The sequence below is a fragment of the Bubalus bubalis genome, chromosome 14 (genome assembly GCF_019923935.1).
Source record: "Bubalus bubalis isolate 160015118507 breed Murrah chromosome 14, NDDB_SH_1, whole genome shotgun sequence".
Classification (NCBI taxonomy): Eukaryota; Metazoa; Chordata; class Mammalia; order Artiodactyla; family Bovidae; genus Bubalus; species Bubalus bubalis.
The window spans coordinates 25,872,070-25,886,114 of NC_059170.1; positions in this window are offsets into that span (position 1 = coordinate 25,872,070).

Sequence of the window (14,045 nt, forward strand, 5' to 3'; positions counted from 1 at the left end):
CCAGAGCATCCAGCCCCCAGGTTGGGGAACTAGTCTAGAGAGATTTCTCTCCTGCTTCCCTTCTTTCTAGCCCTTGCAACCACATGGACAACACCCCAGCTTCTGTCTCTCAAGACTCTCCTGTGGGATGCCCATTTGAGGAGTGGACAAACTGAGGAATCCAATGGGGAAGTGACCTCCTCAAAGGTCAGGAACAGTCCCCGGATGGCTGTTCCCACCCCCGTTCCTTCCTTCTTCCCGCTCTCCTACTCTGTTCTTCGATGTTGGCCTGTTGCACCTTTAAAATCAAATGAAAGAGAGAGAGGGAGAGCCAGAAACAGTCCTGCAAACCTTTTCCACAAGAGGAAAGAATGTGAAGCCAGCTGGAGACCTGTGGTTGTTGAGAGACGAAAACAAATCAGAAAGAAAATGTTCTTCACGGTGAAGCTCCCTGGAGGAGAGTGGAAAGTGCTGGCCAGCCCTCGTGTCACACAGAGATGTTCCGTAGAAGTTTCTGGAGAAGGGCCTCAGAATCCTTCCATTCCAGGTGATGGCAAGGGCAGGCGGCCACAGGGATGGGGAATGAGACCACCCAGCCAGTGGGAGCCCGCCAGACCCAACATTGAAAGGCCGACTCAGATCCTCCTCTGTGGCTATAGCTTGGAGGGACTGGATGGATGCTTCCAGATTGGGGGGAATTGCTGATCTCAGACCGCAGCCCTTAGGGGAGTGAAGGTTTCACAACTGGAGAAGGAACCTGATTCGATTCAGCCAAATCCCAAGTCCTTCTGGCAACATCACAGATGCCACCATTCCCTTGCCCTGAGACACTCTTTCCTAGCCATTGTCTGCTCCAACATCACCTCCTGACACATTTGTCCTTGGAGGACTTGCTTACAAGGTGCTCTTGGCTGAGTGGGCTTAGCCAAGATCATCGTGGGTGGCAGTATTAGATTCCTTCAATATCCATAACATGACTGAGGAGCTGGGCATGTGCCCTGGAGCCAGCCGGACCTGAGTTCCATCTTGGCTCTGCCTCTCCACGACCTCAGAAACACTGGCCCCTACAACTATCAGGAGGGTTATTTGAGATGACTGCTATCAGGAGCAGTTGAGCCTCCACACCCCTCCCCGCAAGGAGAAGCATGGTTAGGCAGAGTTTCTTGAAAAATGGGATGCTTTTTCTTTGTGAGCCAAGAGCCTGGGGATTTTTTTTTTTTCCCCAAGCAGGTCCTTTGGGGGCTACCAAATCATTCCAGCCTTCATTCGCCTCTCATTTTAAAAGACCAAGGAGCTGTGAAAAAACCACTCCCACACATGGGAAACTCAATCATGGGATTTGCATGAAAAGCATCCCAAAGCAGCCTTGTTTAGCGTTCAGATATGCATGGCCCCTTCCCACCTCCCTTTCCAGATGTTAAAGACGGCCCATCAGAGCTTTTCACGCTGGAAACAACAGAGCTGTCTGTTCAGTCACTGTTACCTCTGCCCAGCATTGCTCCCAGGGGCCCAGGGAGCCCCACTCTGGCCAGGCCAACCCCCAAGGAAGGTATGCTTCCCCGCCATCTCTCCTGGATGCCGTTCAGGCCCCCAGAAACCCACACCCCCTCAACTCAGGAGATAAGCCTACCAACAATTCTCCATTCTGGGCTGGTGATGGCTCGGCTTCTCATCAGCAAGGAAGCCATCATTCCCCAGGGCCCCCTCCTATCACTCTGGATCCATCTGTTGCCATGAAAATTTCTCCAGGCCCAGGGCCACAGGCCAAGGCTGACATGGGGGAAGAACAGCCCTCATTTCACAGGGAGCTGCACCCTGAGTCCATGGCCCTGCCGCCAATGTGCCTGCTCACACGGCCTCCGGCTTAGCATCAAGCTCATGTGCCCTTGGCAGGGGGTGGTCAGCCTTCTGGGGCCCTGTGTGCTCTCCATGAGCCAGACATGGGGTCCAGGACCACCCCCTACAACTGTCAGAGTCCCTGCTCTATTCCCACCGTGGGGACTGCTTCTCACTTCCAGAAGGTCCACAATTCACTGAACAATTTATTTATTCTTTCATTCACTCCACAAATGTTGACAAAGCCCCTGCCCTGCCTGAGCATAATATAGAGATGAACACGTGGTCCTGCAGCTCTCTGTGGTTCTGAAAGGAGATGAGGAAATTTGTGTTTTCGGTCTTTGGGTCTTGCTGGTCCTTTTGCCAGCCCAGCTTCGACTTTCTCTGATTCTGGTGACAAAGCCCTAATGTTCCTTGGGAAGTTCTCCCCTGGCCTGCCTCAGCCCTGGTAGATGAACCAGGCCAGGACAGACAGACACACACCACCACCACCCCCACTGCCCCCAGTAGGAATGACGGATGGGTTTCCAGATGAGGCAGGTGACCTAAATCTGGCCAATGAGACTCAATTCTGGAACTTTAACTGGAATGACCCATGAGTCCAGAAATTCTGGTCGAGGCCAAAGAGTCCCTTCATCTTCCATCCATCCAGGAAGCTTCTTGGAGGCACCGCTTTGGGTCTTAAATGAAGGGAGAGGTGAGCAACAAGAATTCTCACACAGTGATCAGCCACTTTTTGACCCATCCACCCCAAACTGGTTGAAGACATACTAAGTACCGGGTGGCTCCAAGAGAAGCTGGCCATGTTTTAAGCCCATGTGTTTTGCAACCCACTCCAATACTCTTGCCTGGAAAATCCCATGGACGGAGGAGCCTGGTAGGCTGCGGTCCATGGGGTCACTAACAGTCGAACACAGCTGAGTGACTTCACTTTCACTTTCACTTTCCTGCATTGGAGAAGGAAATGGCAACCCACTCCAGTGTTCTTGCCTGCAGAATCCCAGGGATGGGGGAGCCTGGTGGGCTGCCATCTATGGGGTCACACAGAGTTGGACACGACTGAAGCGACTTAGCAGCAGCGGCAGCTTTGCTGAAGGGTCCGAATCCATCCCTTATTTGTAAGTGGTCCCCTGCTGTTGTTCTTTCTGACCCACTTCCTGCTCATGAACAGGCCACGATCTAAGTGATTTAGTGAGAAACAGGACCAACCCTTTATGAAAACCACACAGAAGATGGGCCGCCTGTTGCCAGGGACTCTGGGGAAAGACCAGTTCTTCTCAGAGGGACTCTTACTGTGCACCAGAGGGCTGCTCTGGGAGTCAAGCTAGGTTTACGGCCAAATCCTGCCACTGGGCAGCGTGTGACCTTGGCCAAATGGCTTCCCTTCTCTGGCCTCCATGGTCTATAAGCATCTATCCAATAAATCCATTATTTCTAAATCAATTAGAAACACTGAAGCCAGGAGGTCTGGAGTGGGAGTAAGGGTACGCAGAGCTGACCTACGAACCCTGGGGAAGGTGACTACCATCTGTCATGTTCGAGGGGTCCTTCCTGGGCTGAAAGGGGGGTGCTGTACTACCCCCTTCCCCGGCCCAGCTCCCCAAGACCGTTCCTCCCCTTTCGTTTCCCTTCTGTTCCAGGCAGAACAGGGTAAGAAATTCTGTTGAATACAGGCAGAAGGGCTCAGTGTTGCTAATGGCGTCCCAGGGAAATGAAACGTAAAACCGCGTGAGTGATTCAGCTTTGCGTGATTCTTTTATCCAGGGCCTGGAAAGATCTTCTTAGCAGGAGGAAGTCTGATTTCCTTGGAAAGATGGAATTCTGGTGAGACCAGCAGGGAGCCAGGACACAGGGCAGAAGGATCTGCAAGTCAGCCCGAGGCAAAGACCAAGACATGAAATTCCTCTCTGTCCCTCACAAACACACACAGAGCAAGACCATGGTTTATCCCCACTTTTCAAAGGAAGAGCTCTGTGTGGGCTCTCTCATGGCCAACTCTGAAAGATGCCTTGATTTTAGGATGCTTCTAGAATAAAATCCAGATGCTGACTTGCAAGGCTATCGAGGCCCTCAGCTCCAACCCCACCCCTCACTCTCTCTGCTCCTTCACAATCCACCAGCCTGTCCAGCTTCTTCCTGTTCCTCAAAGACTCCAGCGCGACCTACCTCAGAGCCCGTGACCCACAGTCTGAGCCTCTACAGCTGGCTGATGGGCAGGCCTCCCTGAAACATTCTTGGCCTAAAGCAGGCTACTTAGTTTTTGTTTTCTGCTGTCATGACCTTACTTTCTGATATGTTATTATTTATTTGTTGTGGTTTTCTTTTTATATAAACTTAAAAAATTTTTTTATTTGGCTGCTTCAGGTCTTAGCTGAGGCACCCGGACTCTTTAGTTGGGGCACTCAAACTGTTAGTTGTAGCATGTGGGATCTAGTTCTTTGACCGAGGATCGAACCCAGGCCCCCTTCACTGGGAGTGCAGAGTCTTAACCACTGGACCACCAGGAAAGTTCCCTTATTTGTTGTTTACTTTCTGATTCTTCCTTCTCGAAAGGGAATTGTAGGCGGGCAAGCAGCACACTGGTTTACCCATCCTGGATCCCAAGTTGGGAACAGGGCCTCCAGAAACTTGCAAGGACCTCCTTGTGGCCCATCCTGACTACAGACAGAGAAGAAAGGAAGTTCCAGGAAACGTAGTTCATCCTGGCCAAGTGCTGTGATCTGAATGTCTGTGTCCCCACTCCCAACTCCCTGGAATTCCCATGATGAAATCCCAACCCCCAAGGTGATGGTGTCAGGAGGTGGAGTTTTGGGAAGTAATGAGCTCCTGAGGGTAGAGCCCTCATGAATGGGGTCTCCTTACAAAGGGAGACCCCCCCCCCGAGCCCCCCACCCCACCTGAGAAATTAACCAGGTAGAGGGCCCTCACCAATGGTCGACACTGCTGGCACCTTTATCTTGCACTTCCTAACCTCCAGGACTGTGAGACGTAAATTTCTGCTGTTTATAAGCAGAGACATCACTTCGTCAACAAAGGTCCATGCAGTCAAAGCTATGGTTTTTCCAGTAGTCATGTAAAATGTGAGACTCGGACCATAAAGAAGGTTGAATGCAAAAGAACTGAAGCTTTTGAACTGTGATGCTAGAGAAGATTCTTGAGAGTTCCTTGGATTGCAAGGAGATCAAACCAGTCAATCCTAAAGGAAATCAACTCTGAATATTCATTGGAAGGTCTCATGCTGAAAGCTGAAGCTGCAATACTTCGGCCACCTGATGTGAAGGGTTGACTCATTGGAAGAGACCCTGATACTGGGAAAGATTGAGGGCAGGAGGAGAAAGGGGCAACAGAGGATGAGATGGCATCACTAACTCAACAGACATGAATTTGAGCAAGCTCCGGGAGATAATGAAGGGCAAGGAAGCCTGATGTGCTGCAGTCCACTGGGCTTCAAAGAGTCAGACATGACCGAGCAGCTAAACAACAACCAGTCTGTGGCATTTTGTTGAAGTAGCCTGTTGGATTTAACCTGGCAACTGAGACACCAAGTTAGCATACTTAAAAGCCATCCTGCTCGGTCTGCATCAGTATCGACTGATGGAGCGGATGAGTGTGTCCAGGCTAAGGACACACCTTAGCCAGTCCTCCAGGCTAAGGTGTGAACTCCTTAGCCTGGGACACCATTCTCATTAAGGTGCATCTTCTGCCTGTGTGTCTTCCTCCCAAGCATCTTTACCGGCCTTGGAACACTTCAGGCTCCTTTGGGCGTCCCCTCCCCCAGAACACAGCTCTTCACCCATCCACTGGCTGCTCTTCAGCATGTTTTAAACTTCAAGTGATGTCTCCCTTTGGAGTCATTTCACACCAAGGCTGTCACAGTCCTCCTCTGGGCTCGCCAGCCAGCTCCTCTCTCTGGAAACCACCATCAGTCCCTGTTTCTTGCATCTCTTTCCAGAGATGTCTAGTCATTTACCAGCAAAACACACACATCATTTTTCCTCACATGAAAGAGAGCAAGAGAGCATACAATATATTTTTTTCTGGATCTTGCTTCCCCCACCCCTTCTCTTAATACTACATCTTAGAGACCTTTCCCAATCAATATATACTAAACAGCTTTATCCTTTTTAACTGCTCTACAGGGATACCATATGGATGGACCATCATCTATTTCATCAGTGGCTTTTTTTGAGAATTCAGATGGTCCACCCTCTCATTGCTGTGAACATCTTTGTACACGGCCAGGTCATGCTTCTGCCTCTTCCACACCTGGATGATTTCCAATGCCCTCCAAGTTTCCCTCTATGAAGCCCATGTTAATCTTTGCTAAGTGAGGCTGGCTGCCCATCTCCGGCTCCCCAGCTCCTGGGGGGTACCTCCCCTGTAACACTTACTGAAGGATATTTATTAAAGTGTCTGACTTTCCTTGTATTTTCTTAATTTCTGAGCCTCCAGCATGATTCACAGTGCCCGTTACACACAAGATAAGTGCTTATAAATTGCATGAATGTCACATTTATTTTATGATATTTTAAAAATATTTAAAAATTTTATTTGATTTGACTGTGCCACGTGGGATCTAGTTCCCTGACCAGGGATTGAACCCAGGATCCTTGGATCGGGAGCACCAAGTCTTAGCCACTGGACCAACAGAGAAGTCCCTGAATGTCACCTTTAAAGCCCTGACATCCAGAGAACTCCAAGTCTGGCTCCACCCTGACTGATTTCTGCATTGTCACCTCCCCAGTGTGTACTGGGTTCTGGGGAGCTCTTTCCTTGTCCCTCACCCACCTTCTTCTTCTCCCTCACCCACCTTCTTCTTCTCCTGCTTCTCCAGCTTTGCATGTGCTGTTTCCCCCTCTCTGGGGTGCCCTCCCCTTTCTGAAGCCCTTGCCCCTCCTTCAAGGAAAAGGTCCTCCCCTGCCTCCTTCATGAAGGGAGCTTTCACTGAAATATCAATCTCTCCCTTTTCTGAACTGCGGCTGCCTTCATAGTCACTTCGGCATATTTTTTCAAGCTCCAATGCTCACTAATTGTTTCCCGTCTGTTGGTTTTGTGTCCCCAGCTAGACTGTGAGTTCTTTGAGAGCAGAGCATCTTTTGAAACTCCAGCAGCTCTACAATGCTATGCCCATGGTAGCTGTTCAATACTTCTGTATTGGTAAAGCAATGGGGGTCTCCATCAGTTGAGTTGGATCTTAATACCAAAGGCTGGAAAAGGTCCTTGGGGCACCCAGGAAGTGCTAAACATCTCCATCCTGGTAACTTTTGAAGTGGGAGATGTGACCCATGTAGAACAGCCTGTGGGAGCTTGGCTCTTCCCTAGCCTGCTTAGACTGGGCCTCCAGGGAGTCCTGTTACTCTGCAGTCCTTATAGGCCTGAAGATACCTCTCCATTGCATGTTGCACATAGCACATGCCCTGCTTCCCAGGATCCATGGGAGACACAGAGCACCCAGAGAAAATCGAATGAATTTCACCCAGACCCATGTCCAGTCATATTTCCAGAGGTAATTTGACTCCAGTCCGACTGGCTCAGCCTCCATTTCCATCAAAAAGACATGAAGCACACCATCCATCCCATCAGGGGAGAATAGTGAAGTCACATCTCATAGAGACAAAGGAAACACTTAACCAGTTTTGCAACTGGATTTTGAAAGCAACAAAAGGGAAAGAAGGTAACAGAGTCATGTGTTTACCACCGACAATCCAACGTTGAAGCTCAAATTGATTGGGACTGAGGCTTAGGACAAGTCGGCCTTTGGTAGATAGGAGATCTGCCAACTAGAGATGCAAAATTCAGCTGGATCTTTCTCCATCTCCACCCCTCAACCCCATCCTCATTTTATACTACCTTCTCATTAGCCGAAATACCTTGAGCCATTTTAGCTTATGGATGACGCCTGATCAGAAAGAGCTGGCCCTCAAGATATCTACCAGGACTTTCTTTGCCCAGCCTGGCTTACAAACCGCACATCCCAAACCCTGGGATTTGGTGGTTAAACAGAGATCCATCTTCACACTGTGATGTTCTGTAGCCTGCCTCCCTCCCCATCCCCCAACAGCAATGCCCAAATGTCACTCATCTGGTCATACTCCATGAGCAACCACTTCCTCTGGCAGTGCCTACCCTCCCCATGGTCCCCGTTGAGTGGAGGAGGCAGATGTGGAAACAGATCAACGCAAGACAGGGTGGCACGTCCTCCGTGTCATGAATGAACATGGTGCTTTGTGCTCCAAGAAATGAAAGTGACTGATGTTGCCTGCGGGGCTGGGGAAGGACTCACTGGCAACAGGGAGCTTCATCTTGAAAGGTGAGTGAGTTTTTCAGGAGGAGGGGGTGGGAGTGGAGGAAAGAATTCAAAGCAGAAGCTATCAAATGTCACAAGGCACAGAAACGGTAACCATGGAAGGTGCCAAGAACGTTCCACAAGGCGAAGGATTCCTGGCAGGTCTGGCTTAAGAGGCATGGGTACTACAGGTGTTTAGAGGCACAGTTAAGTAGTTCATTCTCCCCACCGTAGGCAGTGAGATGACAGAGCAGGCGTCTAATCAGGAGAGGTGCACGACCAGATTAATCTTTTTGGAAAGGTGATTGTTTAGAGAACATCCTGCATCGGGGACCAGCATCAGAGGCACGGAGACAAGGCAGAGGGGCTTCTTTTGTGATTTTCAAGGCAAGAGAGAGAATGACCAGTGGAGCGGCCGTGGGCAGGATGGCTGGTAGGTAGGAGGCAGAATCTTCTGCACTCTGATCGTGGATGGTATGTTTACCTCAGGTTAAGAGGAGCCAGAATGGCAGATGAGGCCAAAGGCTCTGTTTAGGGGGCAGACTGACTCTTGGTGCCATAGATAAGGGATCCAGGAGGAGGGGGAGCATACCTGGGTGGGAACCCAGCGGTTCACCAAAGGGTGGGCAGGACATCCAGGAGGCTCTGTGCAGGTGGACACGATGGAGTCTGTGGTATCTGAAACCACGGGCAGGTAAAGTCTAAGACACAACAGCAAGAACAGAACATCTGGGGACCGGCCTACAGACAGACTGAAAACGAGGGAGCGAGATTCAAGGAGAGGCAGATGGCCATGTGTGAAGGGCAGAGTAAGGATTGAAAACTGGCCTGAAGCAGAAATCTGCTGCATATAGTACCCAGCATTCTTTCTCTTGGGCCCAACACATGTTGTTGTGTTATTGTTGTATGTGTGTGTGCTCAGACATATCTGACTTTTTGTGACCCGATAGACTGTAGCCCACCAGGCTCCTCTGTCCATGGAATCCTCCAGGCAAGAATACTGGAGTGGGTTGCCGTTCTCTTCTCTAGGAGATCTTCCTGACCCAAGGACTAAACCCTTTTCTCTTGCATCTCTTGCATAGGCAGGCAGATTCTTTACCACGGTGGCACCTTGGAAGCCCTGGGAACCTTAACACAGTGATTTCAAAAAAGGGAGAGCTCACAGTGCATCTTGTTTGAGTGACCCAGACCCGGCTACCCTCACCTTCCTGAGTCCAGAAGTGGTCACATGACCCAAGCCCAACCAATCAGATGATCACTACTTTCTGGCTATTAGCTTGGCATTTTAGGGTCCAGGGATGAGGATGGGACTCAAGATAGGCCAGTGAGAGTCAGTTCTAGACTTTTTGTTGAAATTATTAAGAAAGAGAAGTGAACTTTCTACTGGGGTTGCTATGGTGTGAGACACCAGAGCTGGGCTTCCAGACGTCAATTTACCACCTCCTGGGGAGAACTAGCCTGAACATGAAAACCCTGCAGAGCAAGGAAGAGCTGAGAAATAGACTCTTATGGATACCATTTACCCTCTGGATCCAGCTACGTCTAGATATTTCTTTTATCTTTTTTCTATTGTTATTTGGGCCAATACATTTGCTTTTAAGCTTAAACCAATTTGCTCTGGGTTCTGTCCCTTGCAGCCCAAGGAGTTTTGACTCTTATAAGGTCACATGGTTAATGAGAAGCTGCTGGTTACCAGAGTGGCATCTGGAGAAGACTGGATCCAGGTCTGTACTTGACATCACTCAGAATACCATGTCATGTGGTTACTGCCATGGGGGTGGGGGTGAGAACAAACTAGAAATGGAGGAGCTGGCTGAGTCTCAGTACCTGTTAGCGAGAAAATACAATAATTTCTTCTATATTTTTCAAGGGTTGAGTCATCCCGGTCAGCCCCAGCTTGGCACTTCAACTAATTGTTCTTGCCAAGGAAGATGGTGAAGACAGGAAGGCTGATTTATTTGAGGATACACGTATCAACATCATCCTACAGAAGAAAACCAAAGGTATGCTTTGCTGGTGTGAGCTGTTACCTAAGAGGTTTCTTTGGAGACCTCTAAGACCAAAAGCCATGAGGTTAGATGTTCTTTGAGTCTTGAAGATGATCCAGCACAGATACATGGCATGATGGCCCAGGACCCTGGGAGAGGACATTCCTTTCCTGATAGCACCAACAAGGTTGGAGGATCACTTTATACAAGGTGATCTGAGACCCGGGTCCTGAGAAGGAGCCAGTCGTGTGAATGACTAAGTAGGCAGGAACAGCAACTTCTAAGGTGGTTTGAGAACCAGAAGGAAGGCCATTGTAGCTGGAGTATGGTGAGTGAGGACAGAGGCGGACGACTTGACCTCCTGGTATATGCTGGTTCTGAGTATATTTCCTCTCATCTTTCCATCTGTCAATCCATCCACTCATCTATTCCATAAACATTTGTGACATGTAGACAATGGATGATGCTAAGACATGAAGGAAATGTTCACAAAGCAAAAGGGGAAAGACCCACAATCTAGGCAGAGAAAACCACATTAGTCAAGCCCTGGAGAGGGACAAGCACACTGCTTGAGGGTTGGGGGATGTTGGGAAGGGTCTTGAATGCCTGGCCTCCCTCCCAGGGCATCCCCCACCATGTAGAACACATACGTGTGGAACAACAGGAATTTTTTTTTTAAATTTTTTTTTATTTTTGGGTGTGCTGGGTCTTCAGTGCTTTGCAAGGGCTTTCTCTAGTTTTGGCGAGCCAGGCTACTCTTCATTTCAGTGCACAGGCTTCTCATTGTGGTGGTTTCTCTTGTTGTGGAGCACAGGCTCTAGAGCAAGGGCTCAGTAGTTGCAGCACATGGGTTTAGTTGCTCCAAGGCATGTGGAATCTTCCCAGACCTGGTTCCTTATCCACTGCACCACCAGGGAAGTGCCCAGGAAATACTGAGATGTGAAAAAACAGTTTCAATAAAATTCATGATTCTGGAATAAATCAGATATAGTCTTATACTATATTCTAAACAGCCAAGGGGTAGCAGGAACCAAAAGCTTAAGAAAAGTGAGGGGGAGAAACACCTATCATGGAAGACTATTCCATCAATTAGCTTAATTTTTTTCTGCCAACCAAGCAAAGACCATCATTAGTTACTATTAGCGATGGCCTGGCTTGGAGAACACCTGTTTTCTGCTGAACGTCACTGGTATAGGCCAGAGGGAGCTGTTTCAGAGCCTCAATCAGGCGGTGACATGATGAGATTTGTGCTTTGGAAAGGTCACCATGGCTGCAGCGTAGAGGATGGATGGAGGGGAAGAGAGAGCATGTGTTAGGCTGCTGGAGAAACACGCACGATGAGAACCAGCATTTGGGCAGAATTAATGGAGGCTGCATTCCTTGAAGGCAAGAGTTGTGCTCTGTTTCAGCCCTTGTAGCAGCGCCTGGCAAGAGCTAGGCAGAGTCACTGGTAGATTTTTTAGAAATGCTTCTTGAATTGAATTGTCTGCTATAAAAACCTAATGGAGTCTGGACAAAACAAAACTTGCCTCTCTGCGGCATCTCTCTGCTCATGAGAGGTGTCGTGGCTAGAGACAGACAGAGCTAGGGAGTTTCCAGAGGTTGGAAGTGCTCAGGGTTTTGAGGAGCTGTTTGGGGTGACAGAACACAAAGCTCCTGTCTCCTGAATCTGGCCAGAATCTGCCTGTTATGTCAGATCTGTGCAAATGAGACATTCATTAGGCTTGGGGGCTTCTGTTGCTCATCCTGATTTAGGAAAAAAAAAAAAAAAAATGACCATCTGTCTTCCAAGAGGAGCTAGGAAGGCCCAAGTTAAGAGGTGTCCGTTTGAGACTATTTCAACCCTTTTTCCACCTGTTTAGACACATCTGGATTTCTAAACCACAGAATCTGAATCTTAAAATGTATTCAGGACCCACCCCCATGCTCCAAACTCTTTGGAGTTTGCTGTGAAGCTTTCCAGCAGGGAGTGTAGCCTGTGTGAACTTTGTGCTGCTGAACTCAAACACATGGCCATATATGGAGCACTTACTGTGTGCTGGCCCACGGAGTGAGGGCTCCATGAGACCTATCTCATCTAAACGTCTTCCCTGAAGGGTGTGGGTCTCGCCCTGCTGACCCATTTTGTCTAACCTCTAACCTGTCAGCACTTGAAAACCTCCTCCTGCCCCTGCCATTGTCTGTCTGCAGCTGGGAAAGTCCATGTTTATGGTTCCCTTCCGCACTGATTACGATGACAAGAAGACAATGAAACACTTGTCTCCCAAAGTGACTTCTTGGATCCACTGACAAAATGTTAGAAAGTGGGTACAAAGCCCAAGAAACAGGACACCCAGCCTCTGTGAGCTTGGGGAGTATTACAGAATCCTATCGCAGGCCAAGAATGAGTCACAAAGAAAGCTTTTAAAATATAAAACCATCAACCTAGATTTCAATTCCAAGGAAACACATACTTGGCCATGAGGGAATGCTTGAAAAAAAAAAAAAATCAGGCTTAAGCCACTTGACAGGAAAATAAAACAGCCAAGGAACATTCAAATATAATGATTTATATCCTCCCCCCACCAACCCACCTCACTCCCAGTATGGGTCAGGGTGTACACAGACTGGACATGGTCTATAGCAGGGTGCGTGTCCCAGCCAGGGCTTCCATTTCACTTAACACTATTTCCCGCACACGATCCCATGCCTGGATGCAGCCGGGTTCTTACTGCACAGTGCTGCCTTCGGGTTGCTATGCCAATCTCATGGATGCTTCATGGTTTCTGTGCTTTCGGGCTCTTGGGTTGCTTGAGGTAGCTGTTCTGGGAATACGAGGTTTTTTCTTCCATTATTTATGTGAGCAAGTGCCTGTTCATTTCTCTCAAAGAAATGGAAGCTTGATTGATTTCCTAAACGTAAGAACAAGATTGTCCTGCAAAAAACATTTAAGACTGACCAGGAAGGGCAACCACCATCTACTGAAACACAAGCCCAGGAGTCTCTAAAGCTTTCCCAGGAAAGGGAATGAATGAACAGCTATCCTATATAATATTTGCTCAGCACCTGATAGTTGACAAAGGTTTTCACTTAGCTCATTGGATCTTCACAATAGCCCCGGGGAGGAAGACAGGGAGCACATTACATGGATTATTAAAACCCCACATTTTCCCCCTTCCTAACCGTTAATGGCTCTAAAGGCTTAAAGTCACTCCAGGGCGGTCAGAGAGTTTGTGGAGGATATCTCAGGTCTCTAATTCACTCATGCACAAATTTAAAAAACATTTATCCGGAGCCTAGTACCAAGTAAATGCAATGGCCGAGGGTACAAAGATGAATAAAACACTAAAAACACGGTGCCCGGCAAGAATATCCCGTTCTAGCCTGGGGGAGAAAGCCACAAGTAAACATGTCCCTGCTTTGCAAGGTGCTGAGAGCTCCAACGAAAGGAACACGATGCCGACCACGTTTCTGTCTGATGTCTTGCCTAACACCCGCTCGGTTGTTATTTACATTGTCTATTCTCCGAAGCAGGAGTAGGGGGCTTAGCCATGCGCCTTGGGTCAGGTCTCACTGCGGGGATCGCACGCGCTGTGGGTGGAGATAGGACTTGTCCCTCTTTCGGCAAACAGGCACATATGTCCCGGGGTGCCGAGCTTGCCTGGGGTCCGCACACAGGCTCTCTGAATTTCCCTCCCCGAGATAACCGGGGTCCCTGCCTTTGGAGCAGCGGCTTTCTCCAGCCGCAGCCGCCCGCTAGGAGAGGCAGGCAGCTCGCTGTCCGCGGTGACACGCGGCGGCGAGGTTTTGTTTCGCCTGGGCATCGTCCAACGTCCGCGAAAGCCCGCGAACGAGCGCCCCTTCCCTGAGCACCCCACTAGCCCACAGTCTGGCTCCGGAAACCACAGCCCCTTCCTCCAAACCAACGCGCCAGCCCTGCTCTCTGGCTCTCCCGGTTCTTTCTATTTTATGCATTT